The sequence below is a fragment of the Paramisgurnus dabryanus genome, chromosome 14 (assembly GCF_030506205.2).
Source record: "Paramisgurnus dabryanus chromosome 14, PD_genome_1.1, whole genome shotgun sequence".
Classification (NCBI taxonomy): domain Eukaryota; kingdom Metazoa; phylum Chordata; class Actinopteri; order Cypriniformes; family Cobitidae; genus Paramisgurnus; species Paramisgurnus dabryanus.
In genome coordinates this window covers 22,185,727-22,204,567 of record NC_133350.1, presented here as the reverse complement: position 1 = coordinate 22,204,567, position 18,841 = coordinate 22,185,727, and the positions used below count along the sequence as shown (strand labels likewise).

Sequence of the window (18,841 nt, the reverse complement as noted above, 5' to 3'; positions counted from 1 at the left end):
TAGTCAGTTGTTTTGTTAAGGAATTATTAAAGTCTCACAGGGAGTGTTTTTGCTGCTGGAAAAAAATAAAGACTAAAATGCTTCAAAAGCATTTGAATGGCTCGCTGTTAATTTTGCCGCCTTCAGCAAGTGGCTTCGATTTCCCCAGTGCTTTGTCTGATCTCTCTCTTGCTCTGTGGTCTTAGAGTTTAGGGTGATTGCAATTTAGCTCCAATTGTTACCTCGGCCCCGGCCCAGAATGTAGCATTTAATTTTAAGCTTTGCCGAATTACAAGTCTAGTCAAGTGTGCTTAATCAAAGTATTATTTTTTTTTTGTAATCGTCTTTGTATTCTGCCGGGACATAATGGCCTAATCTGGTGCATAGCGTTAATGCAAACGTTCGTATAAAGAAATGTTTAAGCATGATTATTTCAAAAGGCTCTGCAGCATATTATTTCATAGATATTCATCAGCGCACCATTCTTTATTCTCATATGATTTCAGGGGTGTACAGTCTAAAAATGGTTGGGTTATTTTTGACCCATGTTGGGTAAATAATGGACAGAACATACCGCTGGGTTCAAATTTAGTAATTTTGAGTAAAATTGGGTAATTTTTAACCCAGCATGTGTTTTTAGAGTGTTGCTAGCAACAATTGATCAATGGGGCATGCATGTCAACGTCCAATACAGTTTGGGAAACACTTCACTGAAATGTTTCCCATGATCTTACAGATCTGTAATCTGATGGTATATGTTAAATTAATTTCTTTCTTTGAAATGGATGACTTTATAGACTCAATATTAAAGAAACAGCAGTCAATAAGAGCCCAGAATTGATGGATACTCCTCAGTATTGTTTTAAACATCTCATGGTGAGACCACAAGTATGATTTTGCTTGAGACAATAAAATATAACAGAGCTCTGATTTTTTTGGATGCTTTAAGTCACAACATGTGTATGTTGTGGTATATAGAGGCGTCATGCCCATTCAAACTGAGGGGGCACGTGCCCCTTTGTTTTTTTATAGCCAAATGGATTTTGCATGCAACCTCAAAATCAAAGAAGCATCCATTTATCTGTTATTTGACTTTTAATCTGTTTAATATGCACAATATTATCAATTCTGTGCTGCATCCTTGTCACTTTTCGGAAATATAATCCGTTTTGATAGTGTTTTGATCATGTTACATTAAATTATTCTGGCGGCAGATGCTGCAGACAGCGCAGTCTCAGACGTCATTAGCGTCTGAGCGCGCTAACGGGCTCTTCTCAAATGTTGGAAACGCTCACAACATTTCCAAACCCCAGTACGGTAATGTGCATTTAACCTCCTCTGTGTAGAAAATGTATGGTTTAAAATGTGACAGTCTCGACGTTATATTAGTAGATTTCTAGATTCATATTCTTGGTACAACGCCAAAGTTCGCCAGAGATCACGGGGGCACAGAATCACACGTTCACATACCGTATGAGGTAAAATTTGATGTTATTATGTGTAGGGCTGCAACGATAATAGAAATAGTCGACAATACATTTCATTGTCGAAGTTGTCGCCAGACATGTTTTTTCCGGCCGAGTGAGGCATCTCTCTTCATTACAATCTCTGCCGAGAGTCGCACATGCGCATTAGCTTTTCTGCTCAGCAATAACATACGGAACATTTAAAGAGAAAGCACATCGGACAGTTTAATGAAACGGAGTTTGACTCGCCTCCGTAAGATTTAAATAAAATGGAAGGCAATACGTTTTGTTTTGGATGTACATTGTACATTTTATAAGAGTATTTTCGCTTTAAAATAAATAAATAAAGGATTTAACGTTATGCCCGACTGTGCCTGACAAAAGTATTTTAAATTAAATGCATGCAGTCTGAAGAAGAGAGCCACCATGGACCCCTTTCTGCAAAAGAAGCAGACGTGCACCCCATTTTTTAAAATCATTATTGAGTATTAAAGTCAATCACGTGGCTATACTGCCCTACAAAGGCAAAAGGCAGTAACTTCGTTTTTGGTCAAAAATTACTTATTAATTTTTTTGAGACATTCAAGACCTCCTTTATTATTTGCATTAGGATCTTGAGTCAATTTTATGTTTTTCGGGAAAATAAAAATAAAGAAGAAATTAACTGACAACTGAAACTCACTATAAGTCTAGACTTTAAAGAGTTTCACACTCTAGCGAGTTAAGGTCTTTTGCCTTTGTAGGGCAGTATAGCTTATGTAATTTTTGTTGTTTATATACTTTATGTATTTAAAATTACATTAGTTTATAGGAGAATGCAGTTGTTGTGCAAAATGCATTAATGGCACAATTAAACAAGTAATTTATTAAAACTTAAATAAATAAAACATGCCGTTTCAGATGTAAATATGATACAAATATGTCATTATTACGATTAAATAGTATTTGATATGAAAGTTAGTCAACACTTTTATTTTGGAGGTTTTTGCATGAAAGCAGGGGTGTTCAGATTGTTAGAAATGTAAGTGCCATGGAAAAGACTGAAAGCTCAATAATATTTCGTTTGATGTCTGTGTATGCACAAATTTCTGTGAGCTATGCACACTGTGCCCCCTTAAAAAAAAATGGTGCATGACGCCCCTGTATATGTGGTACCGTTTGAGTCATGCAGTTATACTTGGGACGTCGTCGTTGAACTTTTTTGAGAGCTATCAGCTGTAAAATGTTTTGGTCCTGCTCGATTTTCGTTGACTTTGAGTAAAATAATGGAACATAAGATCCCCTGTGGTCAATGTGTTTACATGACAGAAGTTTGATGCTGTCGTGTGAGTACAAGCAATAATTTTTTCCTTGGCTTACGTTTCTTTCCCGCCACAGAAAACCACCACAGGTTTATCAATGCCATAAAAAGTATTATTTTGTTTTTGTTTGTTTGTTGATCACGAAGTACAAAGTAGATGAGGAAAACTAGGATTCTGTGTGTATTCTGCACCACCATTGTTGTTTACAGTGCATGGAATGGTGCCCTGTGATTGGTTAAGCGGATTTATTACATTCTGCAGAGAAGGAGGACTGGCGTTTGTCGCAGTTTGGAAAAAAGGAGAAAAGATCACAGAATACAGAGCGGATATCAGACTTTTTAATACTGACCAGATACAATACTGATTTTGGCTGTAACTAATAAAAAAATGCTGTTCATTGTTTTTTGGAACCTTTTCATTTGATAAAAAAGTTGGATCAAATATTGTCCAATTCTAACAAACCATACTTCAATGGAAAGCTTTGTTATTCAGATTTAGGTGATGTATAAATCTTAATCTAGCAAAAGTAACCCTTATGACTGGTTTTGTGCTCCACATTTGATGTGTTTTGTAATTGCGTCTCCATTTTTTTTTTAGATCATTCATGCACCCACATGTGAATTCACAATGTGTTGCATGTCTGCAGTAGTCCATACAGCTGCATTCACAGCAATACGTAATATTTAGCGATAAGTGGAATTGTCAGTACTGTGCAATATTCGGATGATAAACACTCAACATATTCACTTCTACAAGGACCCCATCCCAGCTGCAATGATGGGGGTGGGTGAGAGCACTCAATGACGTGGGATGCGACCTCAGTCTCTGTGGTGAAAAAGTCGCAGATGTACAGTTGGGATTGTTCACTGTGTGTCAAAAGTATGCTCATCAACTTTGTTCCGTCATTACTGTCATGCCAACCATACGGCTTACTGCGATGGCCAATTAGTCATTTTAATTTTTGATGGCGTGATGGCTGTCCCCTACAGCGCTTTGTGTTTGGTGGTGTGGTAAGTGCACATTCTTCTTTTCGGCCTTTGATAATGGCTAACCGTAAAGCGACAGAGATCATATCAAATACTTTTATTATGGAGGAATATTCAGCTGCTTGCTCGTCCAGCTTTAATCTGGGGCTGTCAGTTCAGTCTGAGGTTTTAAAAGCTCTTGAGTATATCTCCGGCGATTGTACATATGTGGTGCGTGTATGAATGTCAGAGAGTGCAGAGAGAATGGAAGCACTCTTCAATAGCCACTTTGTTGCGGCATTCTTTGCAGTTCGGAATTCTTCAATGGATGTCAAGATTTGATGCTCCTTTTGATACGCAACAGCACATGGGACCGGTCGAAATCCCATCTCTGGCTCCCTTTCTTCCCCAGAACGCATGCCGTGATGGAATGATGAATTAGACGGTGCCTACACAACCGCCAGCCGCGTGCAGCTCACGCACTCCATACATCACGGCTCTTCTGGCGCCTTAAGCTGCAGTCGGAGTGACTGTCTTATCTGCTTCCATGTACTGTAGGTCTCTGTTCTAATAAACTATTATTCCACTGTTCTGCATAGCTGCCCACTCCTCAGCATTGATTTTCGGGCTGTGTTCACCTGCCTCGCAGTGCCAGAGTAATGCGTTGATTCAGCCGCACTTTCCGAGTGGAAAGGCCACACGGAGTATCTATGGCAACAGCGAACCCAAAGCTCTTCATAACACTGACAATTTTCTTCAGCTTTAGTTTTTCCTCCGGGTCTCTGTGTCTTCCCCCCCATGTCTTCTGTCTAATATGTCAGGCGGCTCTCCTGTCGCCCAAGCCTCGCTGCCGAATTCCTCGCCTTATGGGAGTTAATGGGCTCATTATACGGCAGGCTACCTGTTGCTCCCGGCTCGCGAAACCCACCGCCATCATTAAGATCAAACGTCGGTTCCACCTGGTGAGGTCACAATGCAAACATTTAGGAAGGTAAAAAGGGTTCTTTTACGAGATTTTACTTCCTAACTCATTTTTTAAAATGTGATATTCAGTCGGATGATGTTCGAAGCATAATAGGTTATTGAGTGAATGTAGAAAGTCTGTAAAATCCTGTAATTAGATCTCTCTGGGCTCTAGAGAGATGGGCAGGATGATGGAAATCAAAACCTAGATTAGCCATGTGTAACTCTTCCCCATTATGGGCAAGTTTTATGAGATATACATCCATTAAAGACACAAATGTACCTGTAAATTATAAAATGGAGAAAGATTAGAGCTCTTATACGACGTAGCACCTGCTCACCGATCCATTAATCAGACCAATTACATCAATAGAGTTCTAAAATCTAATGGAAAAGCAAGATTTGCTTGTTCTTACCGGCTCCAAGAGCTATTACAAGAGTGGAGGCTGTTAGATATTTATCACATTTCAGAGCAAAAGATCTTCGGCTAAAGGCATCTTTCTCAAGGCAAAATCCATTTGGGGTGTCGTCCGCTCAGGTTATTCTATCTGCAGCGGGTTGATTTTTCACAGAGTTTAAACTCATTATGCTACCCGAGGGATGCTCCGAGCATTGTGTGGTTGACAAATTCAGCCTCTTCACCAAGGCTTTTCTCTTTATCTCCAGCGAAACATTCTGGCAGGTGGAGGGAGAACTTTTTTCTGCCCTGTGCCTGTCAAAAGTCGAGCAGGAGACCTTTTTTACATCAAAGAAGACAGAGCACTTTGGCTACGTAACCCAACCTGATGAATCCGGCGTCCTGTGTGTGGTGGAATACAAATTAGTGCTTGCACCAACTAAAGATGCTTTACCTCCGCCCTGCAAGGACAGAATGTGATTTCAAAGTCGTTACAGGTTTTTTGTGTGTGTGTGTGTGTGTGTGTGTGTGTTAAAGACGACCCGCAGATAATACCAAAGCAGACGGATCTGCTTGACCTTGCATCAAATGAGAAAAACACAAGCTGCGCCACACTTCCTGTCACAGGTTGTCTAGGATTTTATTTATCAAATGTGAAAATGAGCCGAACTCCTCCTACTGCTGCTTGTTTACTTTCACAGTACTGACGTATTGGATCCGATGACATCGGCTGGGCGGATGCGCGTGGATTAGTGAATCAACAGGGTTGTGAAAATCTAGTGGTGCCTATGGAAAAAGTTTACTTTATTACTGTACAGACGATAAGGGGTGCAGCAGGTCCTTATTTTCAGTGCAGGCTGGTTTAGGGTACCTCTCTGTGGAGAGGTTTGATGCAGTTTGTTCATGGGACAGGTACTCATGAATCAATTTAATGAGCTTACGAGGTTTTGAACTGCAGTTAAAGCAACTTGAAGGGCTCTGTTTGGAAGTATATCAAAAGTTTATACTTTTCATCATTATGTATAAAATCATTAATTGTATCCTTACCATTCTTTCTGCACTGTTGATGTGTTTGGTGAGCACTTATTCAGACAGTTGTGTGACTTTCGGACACACGTTTTTTGCTATAACATGGATTTGTGGGTGAACAGTCACACTTCTCAGTCACAATGCCCATTTTTACAAATGTGATAATAATGCAATAAAAACAATGCCAATGATTGGCTTATTTACCTTAGATTTGTTCAGCTTTTAAACTTAAACAGTATACTATTGCTGCTACAGGCATCTATAATTTAGGCACTCTTTATTGGGTCTTAGGTTTGTTGTTTTATTTGGTAGTTTAACTGTGCTTTATTGCAGAATGTTAACTTGAAACATTAGGAATGTTATGTTTAATTGTATATTACAATACTCATATATTGCCTAACCCCAATACTGACAAGCTTAGCCCCAGAATCATAGTGAGGATTCATGTTTCAGCACCACGGACAGGGCCAGACAGCATCATCCCAACTGGGCTTTATTTTGCTAGTGCCAGGAGCTGCTATGAGCCAGTTGACCCCTATGTGACATCATAAACAAGATTTAGTAGAAGCTCAATATATGCCACGCTGCCCGGGTCTCTCCACCAGCCTTATATAATTAAAAAAGTCTCTGTGTGCTGAAGATCCATGCTTTTCCAAAATGCTTTTGGTAGTGGGGAACAGATGCACTAAGCTACTCCATCTACACTTTTATACTCTTTTTCTGTCGTTCTACAGTTTTATCCCATTACATTGGCAATGGACCTTCATATCACCACTGCCACTAGCCAGCTAAATTATAATTTACTATAATACTGAAATAATATTGGAGCTGTGGCAGAATGCTTTGATTCAGTCTAAAATGCTGTTCAATAGACGTCTCGTCCATTTCTACCAAACAGTATATAGTTATGAAGTGTGATGTGTTGATGGAATATAATCATTGAATTTGCCACTGATTCAGTCTCAGATCCTAGCCAAGGGGCTGTGCTTCAGAAACCTATTTTACGGTCGCAGAGGATGCTTTTAATTTCAGCAGCAACTCTCCTCTATTCAGATTCATTACAGTCTGATGATATCAAATGATTGCACCCCGCTCCAAAAACAATAGGCTGCTGACTCCCTTTGGCATCAGATCCAAACCTGATGTCTCACTTCTGCAGAAATCGATACGAGTCACTTTGCTGGAACATGTCTGGCTCTAACCATATTCTTCTGAAGAAGAGAGACACTGTTTGATTTCATTCAGTCATTGAGTGGAAAACTGAGAACTCTTCTACGAAAGCAGCACTCGGGTTTCATTGTGGAGCTCTGCTCACTGTTGCGTTGGTTTGGTTTGTACTTCATTTTCTTGCCACAGTCCTACAAACCTCTAGGGGTAATCATGATATGAACTAACCACTACTGTTTCCACACAGCGCCTTACTTCTGTCTCAATTTCATGAGAATATGTGTGTTTTTTAGGTAAAGGGTGATTGTACCACACATACATTTACTTAAGTTTTCATATGCACTGAAACTTATATTATTGACATATTAACAGGACTAATATGTACTAATATGGCGGCAGAATTATTTACATATTAACAGCTTTACAAACGTACAGATTTCTATGTATTCCTATTCATGAATATTAAAATCACAGGCATTGGCATGTCTTCCTCATATTAATGACATGTTTTCAGTGGTATTTTCTGAGTTTTACTCATTTACACTCTAAAAACTGAACTAAATATCACTAAAAGTGGTTCACTGGCTCGTAATCATAAGGGAACCATTTTAAGTGCTATATAGAATCATATCTGTTGCTACACTGTAAAAAATACTTTGCTGCCTTAAATTTTTTGTTGAATCAACTCGGATTTACAAGTTATTTCAACTTACTGTTATTTGTCTTGACTATTGATGAGTTTTTATAACTACAGGTGAGTTGTTATAATTTATGAAATTAAGTTGACTTTTCTCAACTATATTTTATAAGTTGTGACAACTCATCTCTGTTGACATGACTTGTAAATCTGAGTTGATTTAACAAAAAATTTTAAGGCAGCAAAGTATTTTTTACAGTGTATAGTGGTGCTATATCACACCCAGATGGTTCTTCATAGGTGCTTTATAGGTGTTATATAGCACCAAAAATGGTTCAAGTGTACCTATTGAAATGTTGACTTTCAGAGAATTACATATTAAACAAGACTGCACTTCAAAACCTTAAAATGAATAACATTACTGTAATCATTTAATCATTTTGTAATATTTAGTTTGTTTGCCATGACACACAAAAGGCGTTTTCTCCTATGCAACAATAATGTTAATTAAAACATGTTAATCACATCTTTAAAAACAATACAATTGCAAGAAACATATCCAAATTCAGCCCTTTATCCAGCGATCTTGATCCCAGTTTTTATAACAATCATAAACGTCAAATCTCGAATTCGTTATGAATTTAAATCCAAATATTGCACCTTAAGAAGCTTTACGACAGATTGCTTTACAGCTGTGATATCAAAAGCTCAGTGGCTTCTACGTGCTACGTCACAGTTTTGCGACATTGCCGTCTTTCGGTCAATGTCATTTTGAAATTTGAAATGTGCGCCTTGACAAAGAGAAGCTGGATTAACGTTTTTCTGGATTAATAACTTTAATACTTCTTTGTACGTCTTCGCAATAAATAAATGATTGTGATTACATTTGTCTGTCTGTTATGTTTTGGGTAGGTTTAGGAGAAGGGCTGTATTATAAAATAAATTTTAAATGCTATATTGTTACTGTTGTTACAAAAATTGTCCATTTCTGTCCATTACTTTGCAAAATATAAAAATAATACATGACTTATTTTTTAAATGAGTTTGGGTTTAGGGTAAGGTTTGGGTTAGGGTGGTTACATTATTTATAAAATGGTTAAAGGAAAATTATATGGCAATCTTTATGGTATAAAAGACTGCTATAAAATGTTTTATGTTTTGTAGCTGTAAAAACGTAATAATGCTACGATTAAATGTTGCAAATACATCTACATTATATGCCTTAGCATCTATTTTACCGCACGTAAAGGAATGTTTTGTGTTTTTGAAAGTTATGTATTAAAGGGGACATTTCACAAGACTTTTTTTAAGATGTCAAATAAATCTTTGGTGTCCCCAGAGTACATATGTGAAGTTCTAGCTCAAAATATCATATAGATAATTTATTATAACATGTTAAAATTGCCACTTTGTAAGGTGTGAGCAAAAATTTGCTATTTTCGAGTGTGTCCTTTAAAATGCAAATGAGCTGATTTCTGCAATAAATGGCAGTGCTATGGTTGTATAGTGCAGATTAAGGGGCGGTATTATCCCCTTCTGACATCAAAAGGGGAGCCAAATTCAATGACCTATTTTTTCACATGTTTGCAGAAAATGGTTTACCAAAACTAAGTTACTGGGTTGATCTGTTTCCCATTTTCTAGGTTGATAAATCCGTCCCTCCAGAAAAACGAGATTATGCGCTCGCATGATTCAACGCATAATCAGCCAAAGTCCGCATATTTATGCGGGGACCGCATTTTTTTGAAATATGCCGCAATTTCTCAGCATAAATTGCACAGCCATGTCCCCTGTTGCCATGGTAAACGTTATGAAGTGATTATGTGACGTTAACATAATTGAATAGCTGCAAACAGTTTTTGCAAGTTCCCGCAGTTTTTACAAGTTCCCGCAATTTTGGCAAGTTTCCGCAATTTCATTGCATAAAATTGCGTAATTATCCTGCATATTCCATTGCATTTTTTAAGAAAATGTGTCGCAAGATCAAGGATTTGTTCCCGCAACAATCACAAAAAAACTCCTAATTATAGCATCTAAACATGGAAAAAGTCAGATTTTCATGATATGTCCCCTTTAATACTACGTACTGTATTAACAGTGAGACCAGGCTGGTCAGATTCGTAGTTACTACATGGTGATTATGCGGGTAGCTTGGGTTTAAACCAAGATTATGTGATTTTTCTGATTCCATTACCGTACAGTATATTCTTCTCATTTCTGTGTCTTTCCCAGTTTATAATAACAATCGCTTAGAAACAGCAGCACCTCAACTGTCCCTGTGTCTTATTGTTTTCATACATTTTAATAAGACGCCAGCTTGCGTTTTTCCATGTTGGATGTGGCAGATCCTCTTTCTGTGTTATCATTTTTGTATTCAAATCTGACATGGTTGAATGCGCAGCACTTTAGAGAGACACAACAGTCTTTAAGGTGATTTATCACACAGTAAAAGTAAACTCAGTCCAAGGCAGGTAAGGACAACTTAACAAACGACAGGACATGCTTGTATGTCTGAATATAAATATTTCTTTGCATTATGACTCGACTGTCTTTAAGGCAGCAATTATTCATATTAAAGGTCTGGGAACCAAGGCCGCTTAAAATGGCCAAGAGACCATATGGCTGACACGTAAAGCAACCAATCACATTTTGCTTTGTGCCTTTTCATGTTTAGGGGGAGGAAATGTATCCACAATAACAGACCAGTGTGTAACCAGTAAATCATTTATTCACAAAATGTCTCTTAAAAACAACAAGCAGCACGTTAAAATTTCTCTTTTAGATTAGACTAATTTGCATCAACAAAACTCTTTGGAAAGACTTTATGCGGTGAACCTCGCATACTTTTCGGATTTGTGTTGTTTTCAGGTGGACCTTTAAAGTACACAACACACATGTCTCCCAGAAACCCTGTATAATTCAACCAATCAGATGACAACTTCAAAGCTTCGAAGTGTGGCGTATGCATCAGACGTTCAGCCAACCGCTTAAAAGTCATAAGTTTGATTCCCATGAAACACACATGCCGTAAACAACGTATAGCTTAAATGCACTGTGAGTCACTTTGGACAAAAACATCTGTCAGTGCATGAATGCAAATGTGCTGCTTTAAAAACTCCTTTCATTCCCGGATGAGTTGTGTCACAGAATCCTAAGCATTAAATCCCAACCTGTCAGTCTCCAACAGACAAGGTGAATTTAAAGCGAAATTTGGTTATATCAAAACTGGTTGGCAAATGTCCTCCACCCACCAGATCCTCACACATCCCTCGATACACACAGAAGAGGCTTAATGCAGTGCTGGAAGCAAGCAGTAATCAAAAATGGAAGCATTTTCATTTTGATAAATGCAGTGCTGGATTACAACTTGACCCATTCACTAATCACCCACTCTTTGTACTCTGCGTGCCTTTGCCCAAGGCTTGTGTCCGCAGTAGCTATTAAGAAGTGCTTGGTTCAGTCCATCTCCAAGATAACAGATAACTGGGTGTCCTCATATCTGCTCTCTCTATTTTTTCCCCAAAGCAGATACACCACCTGTATTGTACCGTAATTAGCATTTGCTCGGCAGCGGTACATTCACAGAGTGCCTGTTAATGCGTGCTGTTGGTTATTTATAGCCTGGCCCCTTTTTCTCATCCTTCCATAAGAAAAAATGCACTCATAGAGGAAGTGGAATGGAGAAAGTGTGGGAGCCTATGCAGTGACCTCTGGGAGTAAGAAGCAGGACCGCATCTCAAAGCCTGCCGGAGGCGGATCAGTTATTACACCAGCGTCCGTCTGGCACGCTGCGATCCACTTGAGGCATCGTCGGCATGTGCCGTAGCCTTTCATCTAAAGCCTCTTTGGGTCTACCAAACATCTGGACACGTGCTTGTCCTACATTGTGCCTGGAAAACAAACAATTTGATGCCTTTGAATGGCAGAAAAGACAACATATGGAAGTGTCAAGAAGACACTTTAATGCATTCTGTGTTAAACAGGACCCTTGCAAGGATGTCCGTCCGAAAGAGCGTAAAGCTATCATCTCAATTAAATTGTCAAGGTCGACAGTAGTATGTGTCATTACCGTTAAAAGGGAGATACAGTATGTGGATTGAGGCTTTATTCTGCAGGCTTGGATGTTTCAAGCGAGGAGAGCGAGTGGTGTAATTGACATTGTTTGGCGCTCTTAGCAGATATTAGAAGCTGAGGTGGTTTGCTGAATGCTAAGCTTTCATCATGTTTTCATTGGTGAAATGCAGCTTTTAGATGCAGTGGGTGGAATGAATCACAGCAGAGGTCAGGCCAGCATTCCACTTTTAATGACTGCAGTATATTAATGTGAAATGCACATTAAAACTTTCAATAGCTCATCCGCCACTGCCTGGCCAAAAAAGAGCATGTCAATTAAAACATGCAGTATTTATGAAATGATGTAAGACAGAATGACATTGATCAAGAAGGGCCACAAGGGGTCAGGGTGGTGGTGGTGGGGAGGGGTCACTTTAAGTATGATTTAAGTTTAGTGATTTATATGTGAAATTTACAGTTCAAAGACGTGTAACTGATCTGTGTGGCAAATTTGGAGGTGGGGGGTGTAGATATATACTGTGTTTAACACAGTCACCACTCTATGTATGGGCTGACAACATGATGTATATTAGATGCTTCCACTAGAATAAATAAGGGTGTCAGTAAGTGCTTGGTTGTAGTGAAATAGTTACAATGAAATATATTATTATAGTATTAGTGCATTTTTTATAACAGATAAGCCTGACTGTAAAGGGTTAAATGACCAAAAATGGTAGATTATTCATCAATTACACCCTCACATTTAGTATCATTAGTAAATAATTAAAGATATAAATTTTTTTTTTTTTTGATAGCTGATTATTCAGCCTGAGATCTGCCAATGCCATCGTTTTGTGGTTATATTAACTTTTATTAACTAAATTCTGAAGATAAAACCATTAATATTAAAATTAAACTTGTGATGTTTCTTTACATTTTCCATACAAAGAGCTCAAATTTATTGCATTTTCTTGTTCTCTTTTGATTGGCAGGATATATCGCCCATGACTATTGGCTTATATTATTGGCTGATATATTGTTGCATCTCTGTAAATAAGGACAATATTCATTTTGGACCGTTCTGAGCAATTTCAAGCATTATGGATTTGACACACAAAATTAAAACATAATTTCTCAAAGAATGTATTTATCACCAATATGTTTAACCATCTGTTTATTTTTTTAAACCTGTCATAAAAAAGCCGAAACATCAGAAAAGCGTCAGTCCATACTTTTGTTTTCTATTAGATATATGCATTAGGGATGCAAAAAATGTTTTTTGGAGACAACATACTTTGTAGGAATTTTGTGAATTAAAATACACAAAGCGGAAGCAGTAATACCCAACAAATGAAGAAGGGACGGCTCTTCAAAGAACAAATACTTATTTTATTTATTTATTGTGTGCGCATTTATGAGAAAGTAACATTGTTATGGATGGGACATTTTTCTGCAAGTATGTGGCAATTCTGAAAGCTGCACTTACCCAACTATAGAAATAATTTGTAAAAATGTTTGAAAACTTTTCAAAGTTTAACCACAACATAAAACTTTAAGAACTTTAATTTTTCATGTTAAGGTTGACTTTGCATGGAATTGCTCATTTTAGGAGGAATTTTAGAAACAGCTTGATTGTTAAAAATTGTTAAGTTCTTTTCTTAAAAAAAAAAAATAAAAAAATAATGTATTTATTAAAAATGAGTGAAATAGTACGATAACCTACCTCTCAAGTCATTCAAAAGTTGTCCAGTTGTGAAATTGTAGTCATGTGACCTGGATGAGATTTGGGATCTTCCTGGATAGATACTTTCAAACTGTTTCTTCACAATACCTTAGCTGCTGTAGCATCCAGCAGCACCACTGTGTAAGATATCAAAGAGAATATATTAAATGTGAAAGTGTAAACTTTTTTTCTATTTCATTGACTTGAGAAAAGTTTTTATGTTGCAGATGATACTTTACATTTCACAGTTATGTCAGGCTATTTATGCACCGAGGGAAATCTGAACTCTAAAAACTATTGCAATTTTTATTTGTATCTTTTCAGGACCCTTGCACAATAAATAAGCACGGATTAACTATCCGTATAACTTCTCAAGGGGACTTTCAAATAAGTGGTTGCTTAGGGTTTCATTGCAGCACAGGGGTGGGTCAGTTGTCTCATATGCTATAGACCTGTCTGCCGCAACACTGACATATTCCCTAGAGACCTATTAGTACAATTCAATTTCTGTGAGCACTTATCAGGCCATGTCATACCCCAAAAAGAATTTCCCGGATCTCAACAGTATGTGCATTCTTCACAGTAATCTAAAATTAGATAAAATACACAACCTATGAGACCAACATGACATAATGGGCTTTAAACAGATGCACTTGGGAAAGATTTTCAATGTCCCTTTAAAAAAAATACTCTGCAAATGCGCTGCAGTTCCCGTGTCCGCCGCTAGGTGCGTCTTTGCTCCACTTTTGAGTCTCGCATCCAGAGCCGCTCCGTGCTGCTGAGGGCAAGTGCAGATATCGGCATTTTATCAACCCGGGAACCCACAACCGTGAGGAACCAGGGTAAAAATCCTCCTTTAGTGTTTTACCTTCACAGCGCTGAGATTTCAGGCCGACACCTCATCGGATCTGTTTTCCCAACGAGGCGACGGATTGTGGATTAACATCAGTCTTAAAACTGCAATAGGAAGATAACGCGCTGCTTTACTCTGTGAAATAGTTGGACCGAATTATGTCGCTGTTACAAATGTTTCATGGTTGAGCTTTTCCTTCGTTTGGATTGTGTTTGTTCTTCCTCCTGCCGTCACTGGCGAGAGATGCACTCCCAACATTTTGGAAAAGGGGCAGATTGTCTGAAGAGTGTTGGAAATAGAGCTTCATGGTAATTATGTCCATCCATTTATCTACCGAGCTGCTTGCCTTGTTTCTGAGGAGACTGTCGTGTTTTATTCATTAGAAAATTGAAATAGAAATACTCATGAGAAAATGCAGAAAATAAAGCACACAGTAAACTTATAATGCGCATTTGATATGATGTTATTGTATTTGTAAGTACATCACAGGACTGAAAGTATTGGATAAAACTGATTATTTTAATGTGAAAATATACACTGATAAGAATTCAGCATCTATCTGCCTTTCATGGTATCCATAAACTGTGATCTACAGATCTCCTGACTCTTAATATGGGATGTGAAGAGCAATATCCTTCTTCTAATGTAAAATATGTATCACTCTTTTCTTCAGTGTCAGTAGCCACAGGCAGATAACTTAAATAAGCTAAGCTTTTAAATAAAACGTCTTGCCCTGAGAGAGACCCATTGCTGAAAGTGAAATGTATTTAAAGTGCGGATCCAATTGACTTGTATTAGTATGGTTTGCTCTGTTTTGATTAAGGTGAGACTCATTTTTACCCGCCTTAATTATAATTAATCCGACAAATGACTCGAGCTCCTATTAATTGACTGATAATGAGCTCTGACTCAAACATTGCCATCATCGCGTCGCGCTTTAGCACGGGAACGCATGTGCGCGCGCGTCGCCTCGTCTATATATACAGACTCAAAAGCATTTTGCATTGCTACTGTCATATTAAGTGAAAACTGTAACATTTTTGGCAACCACGTCAAACACACTCGTTAATGCTAGATATGGTTTAGGAGGCGTTTGGTGCGCACAACTCTTGCAGATCTCATGGCGCAATGACAAATGCCGGCGTGATGATCAAGCAAACTTGCGATTCATGAGATGACGGCGGGAGATGTTTGCGCGATTACGACTGCTTTTACATAAAATGAAAAATCACATCAAGATTACGTTTGATCCCCGTAGATATTTTGACGCGTAATGACGAGTGGTTAAGTTCAACATCTGCGCTGTTTATGAATTCGTGTCCCTCATAGTGATCTACATTTTATGTCACGTAGAAGTGAGTTTTTGTAACAGTGTCTAAACTTGACATTCTAGCTGATTCTTGAGCAGACTTATTAAGGCTGCCAGTTGCATTTTTCGCTTTACTCAAAACATCTTACGAGGAACTGACGAGGAGGATTAATCTTTTCGGACGTTTTATTAATGTTTGCAGCTTTTCTAAAATAACAAATACCCTTAGGATAATCCATGTTTGATAATGTCATTTAAAACTAGTGTTAGAAGAAGCTAGTTTTATTCCTCCTGCCTGTCTGAAGACCAGGTACCCAGTGTGTACAGGGGAGGGAGCCAGTCCATAAATAATGGAGGCTTTGACTCTTCCAGCCAATATTGGTTCATGGCTTGTGATAAATGAAGGCAGCCGCTTCCAAAGACTATTTTTTTGTTTTCACATGAACACATTTTATGTACTCTCTCCTTATTTTTATTTTGTTTTGCGTTAACATACTATTATTTCCTAAGTTGCATCTGTTTAGCTAAGTTGCTGTACACTTATGGCAAGTTCTGGCAACCTTAACATTCCCATGAAAGTGTTTTTATTATAAACATGTTAGCTGTAAAGATATCTATAAAATAGTGTGCTCCAAAATACTGTCAACATTTATAAAATACAAGCATTCAAAACTTACAGTTTTTCGCAAGTACAAATTTTTATGACATCATTTTGTACACTTCAGTTCCAGGCTGTGAAGTAAACTAAACACTACTTGCTATTTGTAAAAGGGGAGGGGCCCCATCAGTATGCTCCGCCTTCACTTCCTGTTTCAGTGAAAATCAAACAAAGCTTCACATTTCAAGGCATTTTAGTGGGTCTTTAAGTTTACAGATTGGTTGGTAGTCTTCCCAATTACTGAGCTGACATTAAGGCTTTGTCTGTTATATGGTGATTAATTACCAGGGCTTTGTTCTGCTTTTATTGGTGCTCTTTATTTTGTGATATCAGGATAGCTCCATGATCTGCAGGCATTGCGTTCGTCACTATTTGGAAGTGTGAAGGGGAAGTGATGAATGAGAGAGTGTGTATGTGGATGCTGAGTGGGTGTCTCAATAAAATCCCTACTTTGCACCACAGGCAACTCAGTGGTTGCGTTTGTTTATGGTTTGAAAGTAATGTAAAGCTGTGATTCTGATGTGATGTGTCAGATTATACTTCTTGCTGTATACGTTAGGTATCTGTATCCATATATTGTTTGTGTCCTACTGTAATGCTTTAATTTCTTTCTTTCTTTCTTTCTTTCTTTCTTTCTTTCTCTCTCTCTTTCTTTCTTTCTTTCTTTCTTTCTTTCTTTCTTTCTTTCTTTCTTTCTTTCTTTCTTTCTTTCTTTCTTTCTTTCTTTCTTTCTTTCTTCCTTTCTTTCGCCATTCCAGCATCTATGGCTATATTCATGGCAAAAACCAATTTTGTATCTCCAATTCACTGAACTTGCATGTTTTTGGCCTGTGGGAGGAAACGGGATAACCCGTAGTAAACCCATGCTGACATAGGGAGAACATGCAAATTCCACACAAAAAGGCCACCTGACCTAGCCGGGGCTTGAACCTGGGACAATGCTTTGATTTCCCACTGTGCTTTATAATCGGTGTACAGAGTCTCTTTTTAGAAAATGTCAAAATTGCTAGTGTATTTCTTTGAAAAGAAGCTATTCTCACGAAATCGCTCTCTATAAAGAGAAGTACATGGACCGAAATCAAAATTCTGGGCTGAAACCAGTACTGAAAATTCTGAATGCACTTAGCCTAAAACCTAAAAGATAATTATATTAATTCTGTACTTTTTAGTTTAATTAATTTAATGAATCAGAGTTGGACTACGAACCAATAAAATATATATTTTTTAATTTAGGTAAGGAACAGAATCAAATTGAAAGGCTTTTTATCTAAAAAAAAAGTAAAGTTCCAGAAAACTATTATCTGCAAAACAGAAGTAAAGTAATAAAGCAACTCAGCAGCTTGTTAATACTGCATTTAATTAAGATACATAATCATTTTAATGAAAACAACAGGCGAGACACAGCATGATTGTAAGCCTCTGTTCTGCTTATGCCAATGGGAGGAGGAGGAGTTTTAGAGGAGGACTTGAACCTGAATTAAAAAACTCGCAAAATCTCTGATGCTAGAGACAAATTAAAATGCGATCTCGGGCAGTGGAGCATCAAACAGAACTTGTGTGTCATCTTAAGTAGTTGCACACAGCTGTCACGATCGCACTTTGCTGTGTATGCGGTGATTCAGCTGCTGAAATTTCAGTGCATCCCTGTGACTTAACTGTTTGGTTACACGGTTCTTGCTGTTAACTCTTGTCATTTGATCAGTTTAATAGGGCACTTGTAATTTTAACATTTTTTAAATTTATATTTATTGTACATTTACTCATTTGGTAGACACTTACCCAAAGCAACTTTCATACATATCATATTTATTAGTATGTGTGTTCCCTGGGTTTAAACCCATGATCTTTGCATCGCAAACACAGCACTTTATCCATTGACCTACAGGCACATTGTATATTAGAAAAATGTATACCACGGGGCTGTTGAATGCTTTATTCTGATTGGTTGAGAAATGTTCCATAGGTGTTGATTATTTTACTGTAAACCGCACACCTAAATTGTCAAATGTCTTAAAATAACCATCAGAGCAATGTTTGTGGTAACCGTGGTATAAGCCGAAGAATTGACTCCGGTCTTTTGAATTATTTAAAATTATACCACGGGTCTGTTGAATGCTGTATTCTGATTGGTTGAGAAATGTTCCATGGGTATGCATTAATTTCTGATAACCGCACACCTTACTTGTCAAATGTCTTAAAAATAGGCACCAGAGCAATGTTTGTGGTAACCCTGGTATAAGAGGAATGTGTATCAATAATGCACAATACCACCTCGGGTGTGCATTATTGTCGAATAATTCGACGGCCGGTCGTCAATTATTTCTTACTTAAATGATGTATA

At 37.8% G+C, this 18,841-nt stretch overlaps 1 protein-coding gene across 4 annotated transcripts in view; it reads left to right on the top strand.

Annotated features, from left to right (window-relative positions):
- The window catches only part of nlgn1 (neuroligin 1), a 329,969-nt gene that overhangs the window by 40,202 nt on the left and 270,926 nt on the right, over positions 1 to 18,841 (top strand). For 3 of the 4 annotated variants that reach the window (XM_065241560.2, XM_065241554.2, XM_065241562.2), the window contains exon 1: positions 14,445 to 14,841. The exons of the other annotated variant lie outside the window; for it this stretch is intronic. The gene's annotated coding sequence lies outside the window, so the exon portion shown is untranslated. Of the gene's footprint in view, positions 1 to 14,444; positions 14,842 to 18,841 lie in introns of those variants that run through there. 4 annotated transcript variants of the gene reach the window in all.